Raw genomic sequence first — 22,046 nt, 5'->3', positions numbered from 1 at the left:
TAGATCTACTGCCAGCCCACTGGGTGTCATTTTATTTTACCACCTATCAATTTCCTATGCGTTAAGTGGGAGAATAACGATCATCTCCTTTTCAAAACATACAAAATCTACTAATAAGCATACAGAAAAGTAGATGCTACCATGATTGAAGCAGAACCTTTCCAACATTTAGTCATCTATAAAGGAGATGAAGGGATATGCCCTTTGCATGTTTAACTCTATTAAAAGTTGCAAATTTTGAGAGATTAGACACAGTACAATTTTTCATACTCTGTTTTAGTTTGGTTCCTTTGGGCTACTTGGGTTTTCTTTTTTGTTAAAAATACAACTTTGTTATTTCCTTTAAGAAATGTACAACTGTAGACTCCATCTTGCAATTATGCCATTACAGGGGAACTCCCAACAAGGTCAATAATTTCAACAACTAAAATTATTGAGCGCCTAAAGACAGAATCAAGCCCAAACACACTCCTTTTGATCAAAATGAATCAATAAAGACTAATCTAAATGTTTAATTTGGAATTATAAGTGTGTTCCATTCTCTTCTTCAACCTCAGTAAGCAAAAGGAAGATTAAACAATAGTTTATGGTCTGATCCTGCAGACATTTGTAGTGCATGTTAATTATATGAGAAGTCCCAGGTCTACAGGTGTGACTAAGACTAAACATACACTTCCCTGTTTTTTAGGGTCAGAATCTACAACTTTTGGAAGCACAGATGGAGCTACACCTCAATAAAAATGATCAACAGAGAGAAATGAAATACTTCTGCATTATGTTGTATACACAGAAGCACTTTCTTTTAGTCAGAGAACCGAAAACAACTTTGTCAAAAACTGTCATAGAAATAATTCTGTAAGCGTGTAGCTTAGCAATGAATTCCTGAGTAAAACTAAAATAAAAATCAAACTAACATTCTCCTTGACTGAGGTTATAAGATGCCATTAACTACTGAAATTGATTTCTGACAGCAGAAGCGATAAAATTCTGAGGGTTACAAATCATGATTAAAGTTGTAAGTGCTGTCAAGCACCAATATTAATGATGGAAGATGACCCAAAGACTCTATTGTGACTTTGGAAGTAATGTTACTTGATTTCTTTGACCTTATTTTCTATAACATTAGCTCTAGGTTCCAGATTTAATCCAAGAGATCATTCCATCTAAAAATAGCAATTACAGGAACTAACTATGTGTCACTAAATGGATTAGAGTATGCTCATGACAGGACTACAGTTAGGAAAACACCAGCATCAGGGAGAAATATGAAAATTTGACATTAAACACCAAATAGTAAAACCCCACAAAAACAGACAGCAAATGAACAGGGAAGAGTATATGGCCTGCTTGGCTTTCAAACAAACAAAAAACCCCAGCAATAACTCACCACCAAAGCATTAGTACAAGCTCCAGTATGTTAAAAACGGAACAAAGTAGGATAGCAAAGAAATCAATTTGAAGAGTGGAAGTTGAAGAATAGAATCACATGGGAAGACTTTGAAGTAATGCACAATGCAGTATACCTTGATGCAAAGAGACCTCTACATAACACAGGCCACATCTGTTGTCACCAGGATGTCATAAATGACCTGTACCCTATAGCTGGTGCAGCGATTGGTAACAGAGTACCTCCTTCCAGCTCCTGACGTGAGGATGGCAGGCTTTTCCTCCCTAGCTGTCTCTCCTTTCCTCATCATCTTGCCTGCCTGCAACTATTTCCTGCATTTTTCTGCTCAGGGATTTAGACCCTGCTGGTCACACAGCCCTACTTCCCCACCAACACTCCAGTCTCTCCCTGGTGTGATTCAGCAAGCTGCTCTGTGCCAAGATCTCCATCCCCCAGCCCCACTCTTCCCACATATTAACAAAACGAAAACCAATTCTCTTATTATCAGGGTACACATGCGAATCAACCCCTATCTCTTCTGTCTGGGTCTTGGCAGCTGAATCATCCAGTCCAGTGTAAGAACCCCCTCATTCAACGGCACTTTTATTCTGAAGCATGGAACTACAGAAAGACATCTTTCTATTCAACGATTAAGTTCCCCGTGCTCAAGCAAAACCAAAATGTCCCCCTTTCTGCTATCAGTTTGTCAAAGCGCTTCCCTAATCTTTTATCTTCACTGAGAAGATCCATTAATTTCCAACACAGCCAACACATGGCACTGAACAGAGTTGCTGGCTGCGGCAAACTGTTTTGGTTGCTACTACTACTCACCTGAACATGAAAGCGTACACATAAAACATGACTTCTATGGTTCACAACCTTGTTTCAGCTAAGAGCAGCACTAAACCACCCCTGTTTTAAAGCTAAGCCATCCTTGGATGGATTAAGTAAGAACCTATTCTTCCTTCTACACGCTTGATTAAGTGTCCACTGGTGCAAACTGAAGATGGATGGGCATTAGTGGGTAATGCTACATGACATGAAAAAAAGCCTACTTCAACTTTACTGAGTGGTCCTGAGTCCAGGAGTCAGAAAACATCTTTTAAAACTTACCAATTCTATACAGACAACTGAGTAGCTTGCAGTAGTAGATGTGATTCTGCCTTGTGATTTTTGCCTACTTTTTCTCAGCCGGAGTGCACATGCAGAGAACAACCACACAATAAGCACAGTGTGATCACAATGATGGCAGTCACTCAGATTATTTTTTGGTCGAATAAAGAAAAATCTCTACATTTATTTCTCTCTTCTCTGTCACGATGCTAAGAAGATTTCAATATAGGCTCTGATCTTCAAGACCTCATGTAGACACACCCAGGTTAAGGCAGAAAATGCAGCAAACACTTCAGGATTGGACACACAAATAATTGCCACAGATAATACATTACTGAAACACTGCTGTATCTCAGAAGACCGTCTGCATTTCCAAATATGTAATGACACCAAGATCTTTTTTTTTTTCAGTAACATGTGACCCCATTCACTGGTCTCAGGTGGGGTGTGATATCGAAAGGGGCGTAGAACTTGGCCCACGGCCTCCAAGTCGTATGGAAATTTCCGTGGGACATCTCACTCCCAAGTGAAACTCGAGAGTGTCCCTCCATGCCCTGCAGTGCTGTTTACCTGCGCCCGGCTCCAGGCTGCAGCCTGGGCAAAGCCCAACAGAGTGCCCCACCGGGGATCTCCCCGGTTTAGCAGCAGCAGCGCTGCCGCTGCGCAAAGAGGTCAACCCCGAGACACGAACGTTTTCTTGTGGGGGGCGAGGGCGGACGGGACGGGGACCTGGACAGGACTGGGATGCCTGTTTGCAAGAATGTTTCTCATGATCCTCGAGAGGGGAAGAGGGGAGTAGCTCATCAGTAAAGAATGTGAGCTTCTTGTTTAACACAAAAGAGATCTTGTCGCTTTCATCTCAATAGGCTGTAAGCAATTAGGAAAACACTGAACTCGGAGTTTAGAGGAGTCGTATCTGAACTCGTGCAGCTTGATATCACGTATATGTACACATTACTCATACAGAATGCCAATGATGGGGAGACAGATAAACCTCGCCTGGTTTAAATGCTAATCAGCACTTTCAGAAATGAAGATTTAATTCAACAGGTGAATACTACCATGGGCAAAACACTTTGATTACTGCTATGAAAATAACCACCACTGACTTTGAATGAGATTAGTATCGGAGTTAAGTGTTCAAAAGACGCATATCCTACCCAGACTTAGAAAATCAGTCACCAAAGTCCAATCCATCACTCCCTCTGAGTCCAATGTGCACAGGGCATAAGTCTTATCAGACTGTAACTGTTAACTAAGTGCTGTGACCTTCTGGTTTTACAGCACTGATGGTGGTTTACTGTCACATTCAATAATGACAGAAACAGTATATCCAACAGCATTTTAAGAGAGGTAACACTTGATTTAACCCCTATATGGTGAATAACCTGAACTTTGTAATTGTTTTAGAGATGCAGAGTTCCTCTAATTCCTCTAAGTTCTTGATAAGAGGTTGGTAATTATTTTCCAATTTCTTTCACCACTTGTTCCACTGCCAAAAAACTTTATTTTCATGGACTAAAATTCCTTTGTTGTAGTTCAAAGGGTCTATTACAACAAAGTTGTAAAAAATATTACAAACTTATTGATGTTAAAGAATATTGATTCTTTTAACGATCTCCAAATTACAGCATTACTATTTCACTGAGAGTACTTAAAACTGCTAACAAGAGAAAGAAACACTGCCCTAATTACTTGTACTGGCAGTAAAAATTTAGACCATCACTAAAGACCAGTATTAAAAAAAGTGTATGTTTTTTCATACACTTGGAAGAAGGTTGGTGGGAGAAATGGGAAAAGAAAATATTTATTATGGCAATGTTTAACAGAGATTATGAAAATAGACAACACAGCGTTGGCTTAAGAGTTTTCACACAGGTACAATGTGTTCTGGTTACATTCTACTTGTTTTGCTCATCAATCAAAAACTTGTACATAGAGATAGGTGTGAAAAACCATTCAGTGAGCAGTTAAAGCACAAGACAAAATTGGCGGACCTCTCTCTATTTATCACAACTAAGACTGTTTTAATCCAATATGCTGCTTAGGATATTTGAGTCCACATGCATACCTTCATTTTTTTTTTTTTTTAAATTAAAAGAAATGAAGAGAAAATAAATGACCACTGTTACACATTAACAATAGCCTGGGGGGATTTGGGGAATGGATCAAGCTCTGAGGCACTCCTCTCCTGACTACTGTAACTGCATTGCAGAAACCGAAGGTGAGGCCAGGAAATGCTGAGCTGAGGAACCATGCTCTGCAGCTCCAGCCCTCCTCCAAAATGCGGATGTAGAACAGCTTAATGGTGGCTCAGATTGTTTAGGTCATAGAATCACAGAATAATTTCATTTGTAAAGAACCCCCGGAGGTCACCTAGTTCAACGTTCTCCTCAAAGCAAGGCTAATATCCAGCTTTGACAAGGTTGCTCAGGACCTTGAGCAGATGAGTTTTGAAAACCTTCAAGAATTGAGACTCCACAGCCTCTCTGGGAAATCATGAATCATCCCCTGGGCAATGTTTAATGCTTCTTCCCATGATGAGCATATTTTTATGCCAAACTGAAAATTTTCTAGCTGCATCTTGCCAGTGTTGCAGTCTCATCCTTTTGCAGTGACTCTCAGAGAAGAGTCTGGCTCACTGTTCATTTTCTGTCAGATGGAAGACAGCATTCAGATTCTCCTTACCCTCCCCTCCAGCAGGCTTTCATCACAACAAGCCCTGTTGTCCCAGCACCTTCATGTACATCTTTGATGCCTTCTACCAGACTCGGCTGCCTCTGCTCTGGTTTGCCAGTAGCTTGTTCCACAGAACTCTAAACTGAACCCACTTTTGGACAATGGACACAGATGTGGCTTCATGGCAGCCTAGTACAGGGTAGTAATCACTTCCCTTGATCTGCTGGCTATGCTCTTGCTAGAGCAACCTAGTCTGTGGTTAGTGCTTCATCACCGTAAGGGCACGCTGCTGACTCACGCAGACCTGCATGTGACTCCCAGTTCTCACGTAATGAGATATTTTCAGCCTCCTTCCTAGACTTACGCCCCACGCTCATGTTTTCCAACAGGTTCTTGCATTGCAGTCGTTCTGTCATTTTTACTGCACAAAACCTGCAAACAGAACAAAATCTATTCCTTTACATGCTAGCCATTAACAAAAATTAAAAGACTCACAAAGGACATGTCTCACCAGGCATATCATCAGAAAGGTACATATGGAGAATTATTAGATACACCCTGTGAATCTTCAGCATTTCCACAAGCTAAGTACCTTTAACTCAGCTACCTAGATCTATACTCCTACGGTTGAAAATAAATGCAATGCGAACCCATTTACCCTGTCTTACAAATTTGAGGTAGCTAAGCACTTCCCTTGAGGTTAAACCTGTCTTCTGTTAGTTGATATCACAACACCATTGTAACTTTTACAAAAGCTTTTTTGGCAGTGGTGTTTCTTACACCAAAGTCAATACAAGGTAGGATCAAGCCAGGGAACAGGAGTACTCAAGCGTATTCCAGGCTTTCCACTGTTTTTTCCATGTACAAGCAACTGTGAAGATCTGTGCACCAATGTTTGATTTTCCTTTCAAACCTATGCTGAAAACTGTTGTGAAGTCTCTCTCTCAAAACAACACTAGGTAAGACTGTCTGCTGGACCCTCAAAGACTCAGAGGAAACTACCACTTCCAGTAACTCTCCCATTTCAGACTTCTATTTTTACCTGCCAAACAAGCAAAGAAAAATTCCTGAACTAATGCAACACAGATTTTCAGACAGGGGAAAATTAACATATTGGACTTTATTATCCCCATTTCTTTCCCACAATCTTTTCTTCAATGACTGAAAAAAGCCTCTCTGACCTCTGCACAGCCCATCTGACTTAGAATGCTGCTGCTATTGCCAAACTGCTTTTCATTCTCTCCTTTTTGGCACTCTCTTGAACCTACTAGCTCCTTGCTTTTATAACAGCCTTGTCTGGATGCTCTGACAACTCTACACCATAGCCAGTAACCAGCCTTCCTTACTTGAAGGGAACACATGTCACGAAAGTGACATGAAGAGCAAAACGCTCTTTGACAGGAAAAGGATCATGTGTCAAAGTAGATCTTTCCTTGATTAACAGGAGAACATTGCCACTTGGCTCAGAGAAGGACAGATTTTTAAAAATGTGTCAGCAGTGAGAGTTGTTAATTTGTTTTTACATGCAATGAGGTATGATGGGGAGACTTTCACAACAGTTCTTGGTGTTCACTTTCTGAGATTAACAGCAAGCTAGAACGACTTACAAGGTGCTTTCCTGCCTCTAGCTTGTACTTTACTTAGGTGTGAGGAGAGGGGCAGTGTGCCTAGTCTATGCAGTTCAGAAAGACTACGAACAAGCAAGCAATGTAGGTTAGAGGAGCAGGAAAACATGGAAATATATTTAAGAGCATATAAGAAATAGCTTCAGACTTGCACTTCATGAATCACCACGCCTAACACTGGTAACATGCTGTAATCAATAATGGGGCTCTTTGGAGGCCTTTGCAGGAAAGAAAAATCTAGATCTAAAACCAGAGACTGCTCAGTGCAAGGAGCCTGGTGAAGAAATAAACCACTCTCCACATTTTGTAGGGAATTATCAGTCTTAAGTGACAGACTTCGGGCAATCCGCATCCTTTACAGAGGTGGTCAGCTTCCATTCATGCACACTGCAGGATCTAAACAAATGGACTACGAAGGTGATTTTCATGAGCGACCTTAGAGAGCACACTCTATAAAATTGCCTGAAAAGCGTATGCAGTGTAACGATCAAAACCAGAAATGGTTAGTGCACCTATGCAATGAAACAGTGTTTTATTAGGTGATTTTTAAGACCACGGAAAAAAGGCCATTTGCTCTACTTTTCTTTTTAAACTTCACCATCTTTTCCCCCATGCACTCTGTTTTATCAACTCATTCTATTCCTCAGGTTGCCCATTAACAATTCCATAAAATCTCTTACTACTGTTTCATATTCCTAGCATAATCCAGAGGAGAACAACATAAAACACTTTTGCATTATAATTGTATTTTCCTTCCCCAGATACTAGCTGCCAGCAAACTCAGCAAAGAGGACACAAAAAACCCCAACCCTAAACCAAACACACACACACATATATACAAACTCTCATGGGATTTAAGAGTCCTTTCCATGGTACAGAGACACCATTCCACTCACAGTTGTGTATTTATTTTTGATTAAAAGTGATTTAGAAGTTAGGAAGTGTGGAAGAGAACCAGGTCAATCTGTAATAATCTATCTATTACTAAAGTCATTAGGTATTACGCACATAAAAATAAAAAATTTTGAACAGTTGCTTTCAACTTATGAGGACAAAGTATACTTGCCTTGGGCATATAAGCACTTCTGTTGAGAACTGGTGCACAAAAGAGAAAAAATACTCTTAGTATCTTCCTAACAATACAGACTTACCAGGCAGTAATGGCAACAACACTGGTTTTGCTTAACACCAAAAGCTAAGAGTGAACTCTAGGCTAGAGTGGTGGTTAACAAAATGGGATTTCATCACTTGCAGATTTTTTTCTCATCCATCCTCACAGCACCTCAGTTCATTCAGATCTGTGATGTCGCCCTTCAGTTCCCCCATCAGTGCGCCCATCATTTTCCCTTATATCACCTTCTGTCTTTGTATAGGATAGTATCTATAGTCTCACCTGAAGTCAGACAGAGCCCTGAGAAAATTAAATGTTTCATGCACAAACCACCTGTCTAACTTACAATTAGGACGGCACAAAATAACTCTATTTAATTGGCCAAAGCATGCTTCAGCCAAACCACCAATAACGTAAATACCTTCACAGAAGATTTTCAACAGCTAGCTCCAATTTTAGGTATGAAAACATTTTCACACACCCCTGTGCTATAAAGACACAAAGCTCTACTCTGACCTCTTTTGATGTACATTAACTGAACCCTCTTGGACCTCCTGATCAGTGGAATACCTGTTTCCCTCTCCAAAGTTCAAACAACAACAGGCTTTTCAATACACTTTGGCTGGTGGTTTACTTTGGCAAACGTATCTCCAGAAATATTTTAACCTAGAAGAGCATGCTTCTTGTCTGGGTTTAGTTATTATACATTTCACTGCACACTCACACTCGATTATTCTGCTATCATATTTCTCATAGCTGTAAGATGTCCAATGATACAATCAATAAAAGTATATACCTGAAGAGACACTACTCAGAGTACCTGAACACTTCTCATCACTAAGACATTTTCCCTTCTGAAACTGTCCAGTGAAGAAAAAATTATTCTTGCAGAGAACAAAACTGAGGATCAGAGAATGCTGAGTATCTCCCTGAAGATCTTGTGCAATACCCTCCAAAGGGGCATTGTACCACCTTCAAAGGACATTTCCTAGGTGCTCTGGAAACAAGACTCGGGTGCTGGGAGGAGGGCAAACGGAGGGCAGTGAGCCCAGGACAGTGCACGCCCAGCACGTTCACCACCTAAACCACTGCAAGGTGCCCTGGGGCTATGCTAGCAGCAAAGAGCCACAGACATGCTGCACAAGCCCATGAAGGCAACTGGTTGTATGGAAGGATGTCAAGAGACAGACTTCTTTTCCAGTAACACAGAAAAAAAACAAGAAATCACTGCATGGGGAAAGAATCAAATGCAGGGTATCACGAGCTCCACTTCAGGCTCTTTTTCAGCAGTGCACACTGAAGTTCTCCCTGAGAGCCCAGAAAGGATGGGAATGTTGGACAAGTAGAGAACAAAGTGCTCACAGAGGAGCTCTGTTGTCATGCCACCACTCCTCTGACAGCAGATGGACTAGATCAGATTATTTCAGGCATAAACAGAGGCGGGAATACTTAAGTCAGAGCTGAATTTGGCCTGCTCTTTCATAGTCCTCTTGTGAAGTCAATTATCTCATCAATCGTGCTCTGCCCTGGGGCTCTCTTTCCCTATTAACTTGAAATACCAGGAGGAAGAAATGCAAACATGCAAGAGTGGTAACTGGATGCTATGCTCTGTACTGATTTGCGGATAGTAAAATGTTAATGGCAGTGTCATCTCTAGTGCTATGGTGAACAGTAAGTAGCCTGATGCAAGAAATGGGTCATCATCTGAACACCCACTTGGAATAAATTTTCCCCTTTCATATTTTGCTCTGTAAGTATCAGATCCTGCTTCTACTTCAGCAGTTGGGTTTTGCCACTGACTTCAATGGGAGCAGGATCAGACCACTCACTTGATTAAAATGCAAAGCTGCAGGTATCTCCTGCATGGGATGAATCCCTACAGGGAAAATTTGTCTGCATTTTTATTCATGTGAAGCATTTTAAAGCTTTCATTTACACAGTTCATTCAATAATAATGCGCATGTTGTATAATGGGGTACCTGATTAAGCATGCTTAAGTGCTTTGTTGGAGCAGGGCCATTTCTAGAATTTGAAGGTTCACTATGATCATACCCTCAAAACAGACAAGCTAGGTTGGGGAATTTTTCACCGGAGTTAATGGGCTTAATAAGGATCAGCATTAAAGGTCATTTTTCCTATGGGAAATTTGGAAATGTCTTTGAGTTTCTTTCTTTTTAGCCTCAGTTGCTACAGAAATTAGGTTGAGAAGGTCACACCGTTGTAGGTTTGTAAGTCTGTCTACGAAACCCTCCAGTAACTTTTAAACTGGCTGCCAACTTCTCCTGAATTAGTCAGGAAGGATAACAGTCTGAAGTTCAGTTCCAATAGTTTCATAAAGAAGCAGAAGGACAGAGCAATGAGACTTTCTTCATGTATGTGCTGACATAAAAGCTCATTCTGTTATCTACTAGGGATACCTGGGGGAAGGATGCTAAGAACAATAGCAAACCTTCAGCGCAGAGTGTGGCGGGGTTTAGACACCAGAGAACTGAGACATTAATGCAGAAGTCCCAAAGAAATGCTTAAGGAATCACTGGATGGGGGCTGGTGGAGGAGAAGAAGAAAACAAAGGAGGAAAAAAGAAAAATTCCCAAATCCTAACATCCATTTTGGTTTTGAAAAGCAAGAAGTTGAAGCTTCTGGGATTTTCTCCTGCATCTATTTTTTGCCCTTTTAATCCATTATTATCCATTTGCTATCTCCCTTTTCCCCACTGTCTTATCCCTAACTAAAAAAAAAAAGGTTAAAAAAAAAAAAAAAAAAGGCACCTCCTCTTTTAAACTCCAAAGAGCTAGTTATTTTTTTTTTTCCTAAAAACACTACACAAGGACTGTGTTTGGAAAAAATGTTAACAGGTGTGGCTGGACACTGTTCCACTTTGTAGAGTACAGACTGCATCGTAATGCTCAAAGATTATCTTCCATCTCCAGATTGCTCACAATTTCAGCATGAGATTGTAAAACTCTCTTCTCACCTTAGTGGCCCCTATCCGACCAGCACAGAGTCAAGCTGGAGGTTTGTTATTACTCTTCACATTACAGCATGTAAGTTTAAAGACTTCTGTCTCCATTGCTTTCAGTCTGCTAATTTTCTCACAGGCACTAATTTGACTCCATGGCAAAACTGCAAGGAATTTCCCTGTGCAAAGATTTTTTGTGTAAAAAAATGCAATCGATATATTGCCAAAGCCTTGTATTATGAACAGTGGCATGTATTTAATGTACCCTGAAACTGAAGAAAAGCTTTCTTAGTACAATCTGTGCCCTTTGTAAGAGCAGACTGAAGATAGATTATTTTATTTGAGGAACATCTGAATCCCACTGATTAGCCTGATGAATACAGAACAGGAAAGCTGCCAGGTACAGAGGAAGCTGGGCATGTCCACAGGGGAGTGGAGCAAACAAGCAAATTACAGTATATGCATACTTTTTTTTTCCCTCCCAAATGTTTTCATTTGGAAAACTTGGACACTTAAACCTCTAAGTTTCTTGAACTGACTGGTCATTTAATCAGCATATTGTTCTCGTTTTTCTGAAGGTAACCAGAGAAGGATTTTAAAAATAAAAGAATATCTTTTAAAAATTATAAATAAGCAACAGAATGTTTGCATACGTTGTATTTAAATGACGTAATATTTCTTCTGGAAAAAAAAATAAAAATCTTTCCTCTTTTTGGGTAGAAAGCTGGGTAAGTTTTACCTGGTAAAAAAAGATTATGTCACTCCTGAGCATTGATTTAACTTGTCTGAGAAACTGGAAGTACCCAAAAAGGCTTTCAGAATAATACCAATGCATTTGTACAATAGCCCCCAAAGTAGCATCTATTGCCAGCAACACAAGGAATTGATGATACAGGCTGACCCTTCTGCAGCCCTTAGTAGTCCACTGTGAGGCTTTCTCTAGAGCAAGTCAAGTATAAGAGTCTCTTTAGCTTCCAAAATGCTCCACCTCTTATGAGTAAAAGTCAAGTAAAGAAAGTTCTTATCTTGAACTTAAAGCCAGTAGATTAGTTTTTCTTACAGTCTTTATAACTCTTACAATTTAAGAAATATAAGAATTCTTAAATTCTTACATTCAAGTCTTGACTGTTACACCTACAGACGCACCTTATAAATAGAGCTGTTGCATGCTTTCACTTAGTTAAGAAAAAAAATTTGAAATTATTTCTCCATTAATTTTCATGTTTGTATAAAATGAAAAAATATTCTCCCCTTTAGTTTTTAACTTCTTGTCAAGTGAAAAAATTGGGAAAGAAACTATCATGGGAGAGAAATAAGAAAAATGCTAACCTACATGTTTTAAAAATCAGGTATCAGTAATAATTTTTATTAGATGCTTGAAGTGAAAAAATTAGCTGTTTTGTTTGTCTGCTCTAACAAGTAAATAAGATACTCCCCTACCAGTCCTTCACTGTCTATAGGAGGTTACCATGCATTTATCAACTTTACTTTCACCTTTTAATCACAATAATCTTAAAACAATAAAAAAATATTTGTCTGTCATAGTTGACCTTTCTCATTTTTTCCTTGGTCTTCTGTTGTTTTAGGTCTTTGTCCTCCATTACACTCCACCTTTGCTTATGGTACACTAGGTTGGGAAGTAATTCTTTTATCCATGCCAGGAACCAATTATGGAATCCACAAAAGAAGCTGACAAAAGAGACTCTGTCTCTGCTCTCAGCCTTTTGCTCCCTCAGGCCCTAAAACCCAGAAGTGAATGTGCATGGCCAGAATTCTCAATTTCTTAGAAGAAACCAGGCAGGCATTTTAGTCAGTGTTTACTGACTCAGAAGTGGTAGTAGGAAAAGCTGAGTATGAGCATCTCTAAGGATGGACAAGCACTTTGGTATGGGCATTATCACCTACCTGGAACAGAGAATACAAAACATTTTCAACAGTTTGCTTTCTGTTGCTCCCTGCGCCTTGCCTGCATTTGATTCAGTAACATCTTGCACTACAAATTTCAATGCCATTTCGAATACCAACCTTCTGGTTTGATTTGGCCCATACACAATGTGTAAATCAAGCATAACTGCAAATTCATACCCAGAATTAAAGTTCTCTCACACACATACACTCACACCATGTGCATGTATTATGGCTGGACACAGATGTTTAGTCCAGCTTGTTACTGATAAAGTGTAAGTCTTTATTTGTATGGGTGTGACGATTCCTTCATGTTCCACTGTTCAAGTACAACAGAGTATGTTTAAGGTGCCACTCACTTATGAAAGGTACAGCTCACATAGTCCAAATAAGAGCAGTTTAACTAAGGAAGGAGAAACCAGGGAATTTGGTTTCACTTAGAATAAACATTCACAGTTTATCCACAGACCACTTGGATTGCAGAGCTGGGCTGCAACGGAATTAGAAGACAAACGTCTTTACATTTAGTCAGGATGGGAAATGTGAAGCTAAGGTTTATTCCACACTCTAGGAAATAGATAAATAACCAGTTAAAAGCCTAAGCATCAGAAGATTAGGCTAGAAAGACTATTTGATTCACTGGAGTCCAGTCCCATTTCTGTAACCAGAAAACACTTCATTATATTCAAAGTATATGCATATGTTCCCTTACAGTAAGACTGATTTCTGGCTCAAAGTCTGCAAAATCACATGTATTATTTCCAACAGAGGCATGTAGCAGAGTGAACATGTAAGGGAATACAAAATACCGCCTTTCCAACTGGTGTTACCTTTACCCAGGACTGAGTCTCCTTCTTCAGAACCTTCACAAGACATGAGCACATGAAGCAGATCTGGTGACCCAAGTTTACAATTTTCTTATTAGAACTGAGCAGGGGGAATAAAAAAAACAAAACAAAACAAAACAAAACAACAACCTTTCATGTTCAAGGAACATTCAAGGAATATAAAAGACTTAGTAGCTGATAGCTATTCAGTATGTTATGAACTTCAGAAGTAGTTCATTCTTGCTAGTGGGCTTGACAATTTCAAAAGTTATTTACCACTTGAAGTCAGAGCATCACAGAAGAATGTGCAATAAACAAGGAATAAAGCAGCTGATTTTTGCATAGAAAAATACAAGATCACCTTCCCCCTTCTCTACCTCAGCAAAAATCTGCAGAGTTTATTACATGTAAGCTCTTCTGGATAAAGAAAGAATTAATTATGTCATTTTTTGTTCTGTCAACTTCTTATGAATTTTAACGGTGGATTTCTCCAGCAATACAGGTGCTATGCAGAAGCTTATCTGCATACTATATATGAGATACCGGAATAAGAATTGTGCAAACAGTGAAAGCAAGTTTGTCTCACGGTCCTTGAGGGAGGAGCTCATAGTTTTGCAATGACATTAGAAAGCAACATGGCTGTAATTTTCAAGGGATGGAATAAGTTACATTCTGTCTTCTAAAATAACATGTATTTTAGTATGGAAAGTTAAATGGTGCCTACTGCATGTACTAAATATATATTGAGAGTCATGGTAGTGACTGGAAGCCAAGTTCAGGAGGCAGAAATGCTGCCTTATATACACACACATGGCCCAACACTCACAAAGAGGCACTTTTATACTGGGATAGAACAATAAAGAGGGCTTGAAGTGGCTGTAAACATAAATGACGAGTGCATGAGAATCATGATCACAGAGTTTACTTTACAAATGCAGAATACAAGGACAAATGATGGGCATATGATGGATTGCGTTGCCATATGTTTAATAAATAAATGCATCATTGGCCTTTGCAATTCATCAGACAATTTGGACTGGATGATTTCTCTAGAAATCATTCTCCCTTGGCACTTATTTGAGCACTCTAGATGTCATGGAGAGCTTTAAATAGTTCCAGTTAAAAATGAACAAAAAGAGAAATATTTCATTTTTCCATTCATATATTTAGAATATTCTCTCTATATTTTACCTGCCCAGAATAAGTTTCAGTTCTGGACCAGTAGCACATTTTCTAAAGATAAAAATGGAATGAGTTCAAAGTTTAGTATTCTACAGCCCTGTTACTGGAAAATGAAAAAAACCCAGCTGCTCAGTGAGAAAGACATTCATTTCAGTCCTCAAAGATTTCAATCCTAAAGAAAAAAAAAGAAATCATTACATGCAGAAAAGACATTTAAGATGTTTGGAGAGTCTCTGAATCCTAGGTTTTTGTCTGAATGACTGAATTGCTGGTAACGAAGTCATCTGTCTGTGAAAGAGGATGGATACTCGAACAATCTGTTCATGCTTTCAAAATGCTAAAACTCAAGCTGATAAACCTTTCTAGCAGAACACATCTCTACTATATCGGCACTAAACCTGAGCTACTCCTTTGCACTTGTTCTTAAGCACATACACCAGCAACATGCGCCAATTTCCACACCTTGGACACAGCTGCCATAAATAAACAGGCAATATCTATGCAGTATAATAGCCAACCCAACACGCCACCATCCTTTGCAAGAATGCCTAGAGCAAAAATATGAGCGTACATCTGGAAGATGCCGTCACAGTGGCATCACCTGCAAATACAATTTTATCTTAATTTTCCTATATGCGATGAAACTGATTGAAAAATATCTAGAAAAAAATATTTGTTATCTTTTTAGTTGCTGAACAAAACAACTCAGTAAACTAAGTTTAATTTTATGACATTTTTAAAGAACAGAAAATCTTTCTGTAAGTGTAGTATCTATTAACTTAAAATTCACCTTTAGCATTATTCTTACTTGCTACCTACCGCAGATATGTGACAACATCGGCTCCCTCTGGTGGTCAATAAAAAATAAAAGTTTTGTATGACCATTCAGTAAAATCTGTGCACCAGGAAGCTTAATGCTTCTAATTCACTGGATTTCGTAAGGGTTGAGCACATTCATCAGGTATAAGAATGGGTTTAATCAAAAATTGTACATTTGTCCTTCTTTTCTAAGAGCACTGAATGTCACTGAAATTGGAGCTGTAATACTGGAACGTGTTTTGATTTATAAGCTATCTATGCATTTACTTGTCCTCTTGAAATGGCTCAATAGTATTTTCCAATGTTTTTTTTGTTTAATTGTTTTTCACACCAGATATCTTACCACGAAGGACAGTATTTGAGCAATGCTGTTAGGTAGTGCAGATAAACCCTGAATATATTAAATGTGTTTCTTACTAATTCTGGTAGGAGCATTTTGGTGAAAAATTCTAGTATAGTAGTCAATTTGTTATCAACTTCTCCACGTCACTCTCATTACACTTCTAATGTTTCTATGGTTAAAATAAAAGGAGTAAAACTGAGCCATAGTCCTTTCATATCGCTGCGAGCCTAAGACTTCATCAAACTGACATTTCTTCCTCTTATTGAAAATGACAGAAAAACTCTCATTCTCTTCCAGAAGCTGACTCAAGACGACGTTAGAAATCCTGGGTCGAAGCCTGGCACAGGAAGGGGTTCCCCAGCTGTACCTCAGCGCTGAGCTGGTGCTCACAAACCAAACTTCCAGCAAGTTCACGTTCCCATCATCACACTTTGCTTTACCCCCTTGCACATACACTATTAATGAATTCACAGTTGTGAAACAGAGTATCTATGCAACTCTACGGAATAGATTTGGATTTAATGAATGTTACTGAAAGTTCTTTCCCACACTCTGTCAGTAATAGGAGGTTTAAAACATGCTAATATTATAGTATAATTTCTTATAATTAAGATGATTTCTTGTAAAGATGCAGCAGGGTTGTTTTTTTTTTTTTTTAAGTTCTATTTAATACTATATATGCACCTGGCACTTACAAAATTGTAAGAAACAAAGGATATGAGCCAGCATACACAAGGATTTTTTTTTTTTTTTTTTAAATTTGGAAAGGCAGAGCTGGGTAGCTTAAACTGGTCATTAAAATGTTTTACATTGGCATTTCACAGAAAATGTTAATTCCCACAAACGTATCTTTAGAGGCAAATTTTGCATTTTAATAATAAAAAAAAAAAGTAAATTAAGGATGAGTAATGAACTTTCTGAGTTTTCACCGAGAGGTTTTAAGAATTTGAGCAGATCACCTGAAAAAAGAAAGCTTTTCACAGGAAACTTGCCAGCTACGGGGAGAGGGGTCATAGCTGTACTTCTTCAAAGCAAGGAAATGTTTTCATCAAAAATGTAATTTTGTTGAAAACTCAAGCCTCCATCAAGCTAAACTGGCGTCAATGCAAAGAACTGCTTTTACAGTACACTATACTTCCACATTGTACTCAATATAAAAAACTTGGTTTCACCACTTCGTTATTCCATTTTTACACTAGTCTGAACTCCACAGGGCATGTAACTCTATGGAGTTACAAATAGGATGTAAATAGAGTAATGAGAATGGATAAATTAGGTTCTTAATCTTCACTTTGTGAACACCTACTAGCTTTTTTTTTTTTAAGAGAAGACTTACAATTAAACCATTGTCCTGTCTTAAGAAGCTATTACAAAGCACCTGGCAGTGCACAGAGTTCAATTCTACTCCACTTTTATTAGGAGACCCTTAGGGTATTAAGTATACTTTCTGAAGCATCACTTTAAACTTATTAACTCCACGTCATATTTGTATTAAAAACCATCAAAACCCTTTTTAGTCATGTTTCACATTATCTGTAGGAATGCTTTGCTTTCTTATTCTCCATTTTGCCTACCTGGAAAGGATTCAAGATGAACATGATTATTTGCTTGAGGGTAAAACAATATTTTTTCATTATTTAAATTAGAGTTATGTATTGCAACTCACTCATTTAAATAACATAAATGTCTTAAATCACAGTACATGTGAGGTCAGAATAGTTCTGGGTGTGTGCACCATTGCAACTCTTAAAACCTGTGTTTATAGTTCAGGATGATTAAAAATACATGTCTTATGGGCCATTCACATGAAGAACTTTAGCGCAAAGAAGTTTTTGGTAAGTACAATCCTATAGCTGATATTTTAATTATAACTCACTGACTGTTTCTAGTACAACTGTAAAAAGGAGACTTGTGGAACGACATTTATCTTGAGAAAATAGTGTTTGCATCTTCTGTTACAGAAATGGAACACACACCTTGATTTCCATAGGATGCCACCAGCATCAGGATAAAATTGATCATACTAAGTACCAAGATGAAAGCAGAAGTAAATCCTATGAATCAGTGCATTTGGTACTGGTTCTCAGTACTTCTTTTAGGCCCCTTATAGAACCAAGAGATCTTTCTGTTCCTTTTTTTTCTCAGCAGCTTGATTGATAGCCAAGATATAGAAAGAATCTTGCACTTCAACTTGACTAGGCCATGCCCAGTTCTAGCTTTGTTCTAAAGGAACAAAACATATGCAACAAAAGAAAAATAGAATATATTAGAGAATGTATAATGTTATATCTAGGCTAACAGGAAAAAAAACAACCAACCAACCAAAAACATTTTTAGGAAGTTTTCATTAAATCTTTATACAGTATTGAAAGTAAGACACCCTGTCCTGAAAACACACTCTTTGAAACACCGAATCAAAATAAACCATGGCTCAAAATAAAGAGAATCTTTTGAAAAAGAACAGACAAATGTACGGATAATCTTTCTGAGGCTGATATATAGATTTATATAACACAGCATTCAGTTCTGGAGCATACATCTCACAAACGAGTATGAACCACAGCCAAAAATAATCAATAGTAATTAAAAGAGAATGTGCGAGTTCAAAAAGAAAGGAAGCCAAAATCACAGTCAGAAAAAAAGGTTCTTTTCCAGCAGGGGAGGAAGGAAGGCAACAGAAGAATCAGGGTAGCAGAGGCAACAGGAGGTTCAGAGGTATGAAGGTCATAGGAAGAGGCAAGGTCTGTCAGACGCGCTTGGTATATGAAGGGAATGATGCACAACAGTAAACTGTTGGGGGAGAAGAGTAAAAGGATAAAATTATAAATATTGTGTAGGTCAGACAGTAGAATGGCTAGCATGCTCAGTAACATTAAAGAATCAGACGCCCAAAGGAGGTGTAGGTGCGTGGGCACGTGTATTAAAATTTAGAATCCCACAGACGCTCTGAGACTAACTCCCCAGGTTCATACATAAGCTAACTCAATCCCAACAGCACAACACATACTGATATGCAGTATGTCTACAAATTTTGCTTTACTTGGCCTGAATTTTTATTCTCCAGAAGGTACAAGATAGAGGATGTTGGAGATTCAACTTCATTCTTTAGCCTCAGATCAGGCTGGATGAGTAAGCGGAGCGACCGCAGTATAAGCCTCCAAAGTCACACTTGCAAGTTTTCTTGCTTGAAAGACCATCTCTAAGAAAGAAAAGGCTGGGTCGCTTGACAGATGCCTTCTGAGACAGTGCACTGTGACAGACCAGAAAAATTCCCTACTCAGCAGCCTGCAGTTCTCACTTAATTTAGAACCACATGTAAGAAAAGGCCGTTTTCTCTCTGTGAGTTCCTCTACCTATTTTTGCTTCAAGTTAACAAAGTCCAACCCTTAGAAACTATCCCCAATAAATGTGAAAGACTAGATATATATCTAAGGTGACTGAAGAAATACGACCAACTTGCTTATGAAACTGTCACAGATTTTCTCAAGTGGCTTGTATTACCTGTTAATATATCAATGATATAATGAAAAACATTAAAAATAAGAAACGGGGACAAGGCTCCCTTCTGTTCCCTTTGTTCCTTAAAATTAACCTGTTATTATTCATCAAGTAGTAGTATACATGTCATTTATACAAAATAACTCCTCCATCCCTTTCAAACTTTCTGGTTAAGTGATGATTGATTATTTTGATCTATAGTTAAAAGCAAAGACATAAAGACATGTTCAAATCATGATTTGACTTCTTTAAAGACAGAACACTTTCTAAAATTTAAAAATCAATCCGCTGTCAAGTGCTTACCCAGTGTGAACCCTGAGTTCACTAGTACTTTATTCAGGGTCAGAGTGAGGAATTTAACTTCAGGATCTCACTGTACAAGAAGGTGAATTGTTTATTCTTTTTAAAACAGCTTTTAATTTCTTACTGCATTTCTTAATAATAGTTTATAACAAGCTAAATAAAGGGCTAATCATGGAAGTTCATAGGAATATTGCAATTTTTGTAATGAGCTAGTTGAAAACATTTCAAGGTAGCATGTTTTAGTTTCTTGTCTTGGTGCAGCAGCCTTTCAATATGTGCGTTCTTTATCTGAGGTAAGTAGCACAGAGCTTACTATTGGTTCATTTATTGGGGACTTCACAAGCTATGTGGCATAACCAAATGCCATGCAACAGACATGACAATCTCCACTTCTGCATTCTCAAAGCACAGTCAATCATAGAATCACAGGCCATGAACAATCTGATTAGTAAGAAGGAAGGAGAAAGGATCCCCCAAAAACAGAATTTTAGAAATACACACAACATGCAGCTAAGGGTCTAAAAGTTAAGAGGAAAGGTCATGTAATGAGAATAAAAAGATTAAAGAGCAAAAATTGTGAGAAACAATTGTACTCTTGTTTGTGGAAGAGATTTTTACTATTAGAGTCAGAAAAGCCCAAGTATCTTACAAACGGCCCCATTCATGAATGGCTTACACTGCACATAAGTTTGGAAAACTCCGTGAAGACAATTACCACCATCCTCTATGAAATGAGAACTTCTCAACATGAGTTTCCCAGAGCACAATGGGAGAACTGTGTGTTTGCTGGGAAGGAATGAGGGGCGAGGCATGGTGCCCCTCAGACAGCAGCAGATCATAAGGAACAAGGACTTAATCTCCACATGATCACAGAATTTTAACTTCTGAATGGGAATCTCATCTTGAGAAAGACAAACTGCTGCTGACAGTCACCCACTCAGCAAAGGAAGACCACAATCCCCAACAGAGAAAGCTGTTTTGAGAGTTATTTCAGAACAAATAGTCTTTCATCAATAGCTGGCATCAGTAGCTTATCCTCCTTTGCACCTAGTTCTATGAGAAAACACATTTACTGAGGTTAGAGTTAGAAAGATTGAAAATTCTGTTCTTTGAATCTACCGCCAAACCCTACTTGCACTGCTTGAGGCATTCTCAGGCAATAAAAAACATCATTGCAAAACTCTGCTCTTATACCACTCATCTGCTACAGTATCTAAGCACCTTTCAGAATGGCATTAGGGAATATAATCAACATCTATCATACGTGCTGCTTTCTCTCATGGGTACCTCTATACACATTTCTCCTGTGTACATTGATACACATATCTTTATCTAGGTAGAGCACAACATAATTATAAAGCTAAACTTGTCCCTCTCCAGCACTGATGCTTTAAATCTAAAGTAAGTACCCACTAAGCACTATTCTTTTTCTCTCAGTAAACTACGAATTATAAAAGCTCATGTTATGTTTCCACGTATGAGCTTAATCAAATCATTTTGGCTGGGATATTGTGTTTGTTTAAGAGCAAATGATCAGGCTGATAAAATCAGAACTGCATTGATTAAAGGGTATTTGATCACCAAGTTAGATCAGGAAAGCATTGCAAAATAACAGTGGTAGAAACTCAAATGAAGCAGAAATATTAATGCAAAGAAGGCTACAATGGATTTTTAATAAAGAAAACATTGTAAGCAAGCTGATGGTATCTAGCAAAAAAAAAATATTTTAAGTATGATATGATTTCTGTGCATATGCTGGTAAAAATAAGATGGGGTTAATCCTAAGAAAGATTCAGGTTTTCTGTTAGAATGTATTTCCTTATTTTCCTTCTCTCCCCCCAAATAAAATTTGTCAATCTGTATTTCCTCAGCACAGACTTGAAAAATAATCCTTTAGATTTAGCTGGTATCCAACAGCAAACACACCAACATTACTGTTATCAGAGAAACTGTTACCTCCGGAATAATTTTGGTGAACAAAATGTCCCGAAGAAAGATGTTTTGTCCAATTAGCAGCTAATGGAGACATTTCTCTACCCCATGGTTAGGCGACACCCTCCTAACCTTCAGAGAAACTGTGCCTGTGAGATGCCATAACGTGCAGGGCTTTGCTGCCTTCACAGGATCTACATGGGTGTGCAGGGCTAGCCCACAGGGAACGTAATACACGATCAAAGAGTTGGATTGTGTACAAAGATTTAAAGACAGTTGATGGATAAGCCCGAAAAAGTAGCATAATAACATGCTTTTCACAAATACACAAAGATGTGGAAAATACCGTATTTCTTTGACTGA

At 38.4% G+C, this 22,046-nt stretch overlaps 1 protein-coding gene across 6 annotated transcripts in view; it reads right to left on the bottom strand.

Moving 5' to 3' along the window:
- Positions 1-22,046, bottom strand: part of COBL (cordon-bleu WH2 repeat protein) — a 161,955-nt gene that overhangs the window by 26,672 nt on the left and 113,237 nt on the right. The window lies entirely within an intron of this gene.

The sequence above is a fragment of the Tyto alba genome, unplaced genomic scaffold (genome assembly GCF_018691265.1).
Source record: "Tyto alba isolate M040663 unplaced genomic scaffold, T.alba_DEE_v4.0 Super-Scaffold_27, whole genome shotgun sequence".
NCBI lineage: Eukaryota > Metazoa > Chordata > Aves > Strigiformes > Tytonidae > Tyto > Tyto alba.
This window is presented reverse-complemented; position numbering and strand designations above follow the sequence as displayed.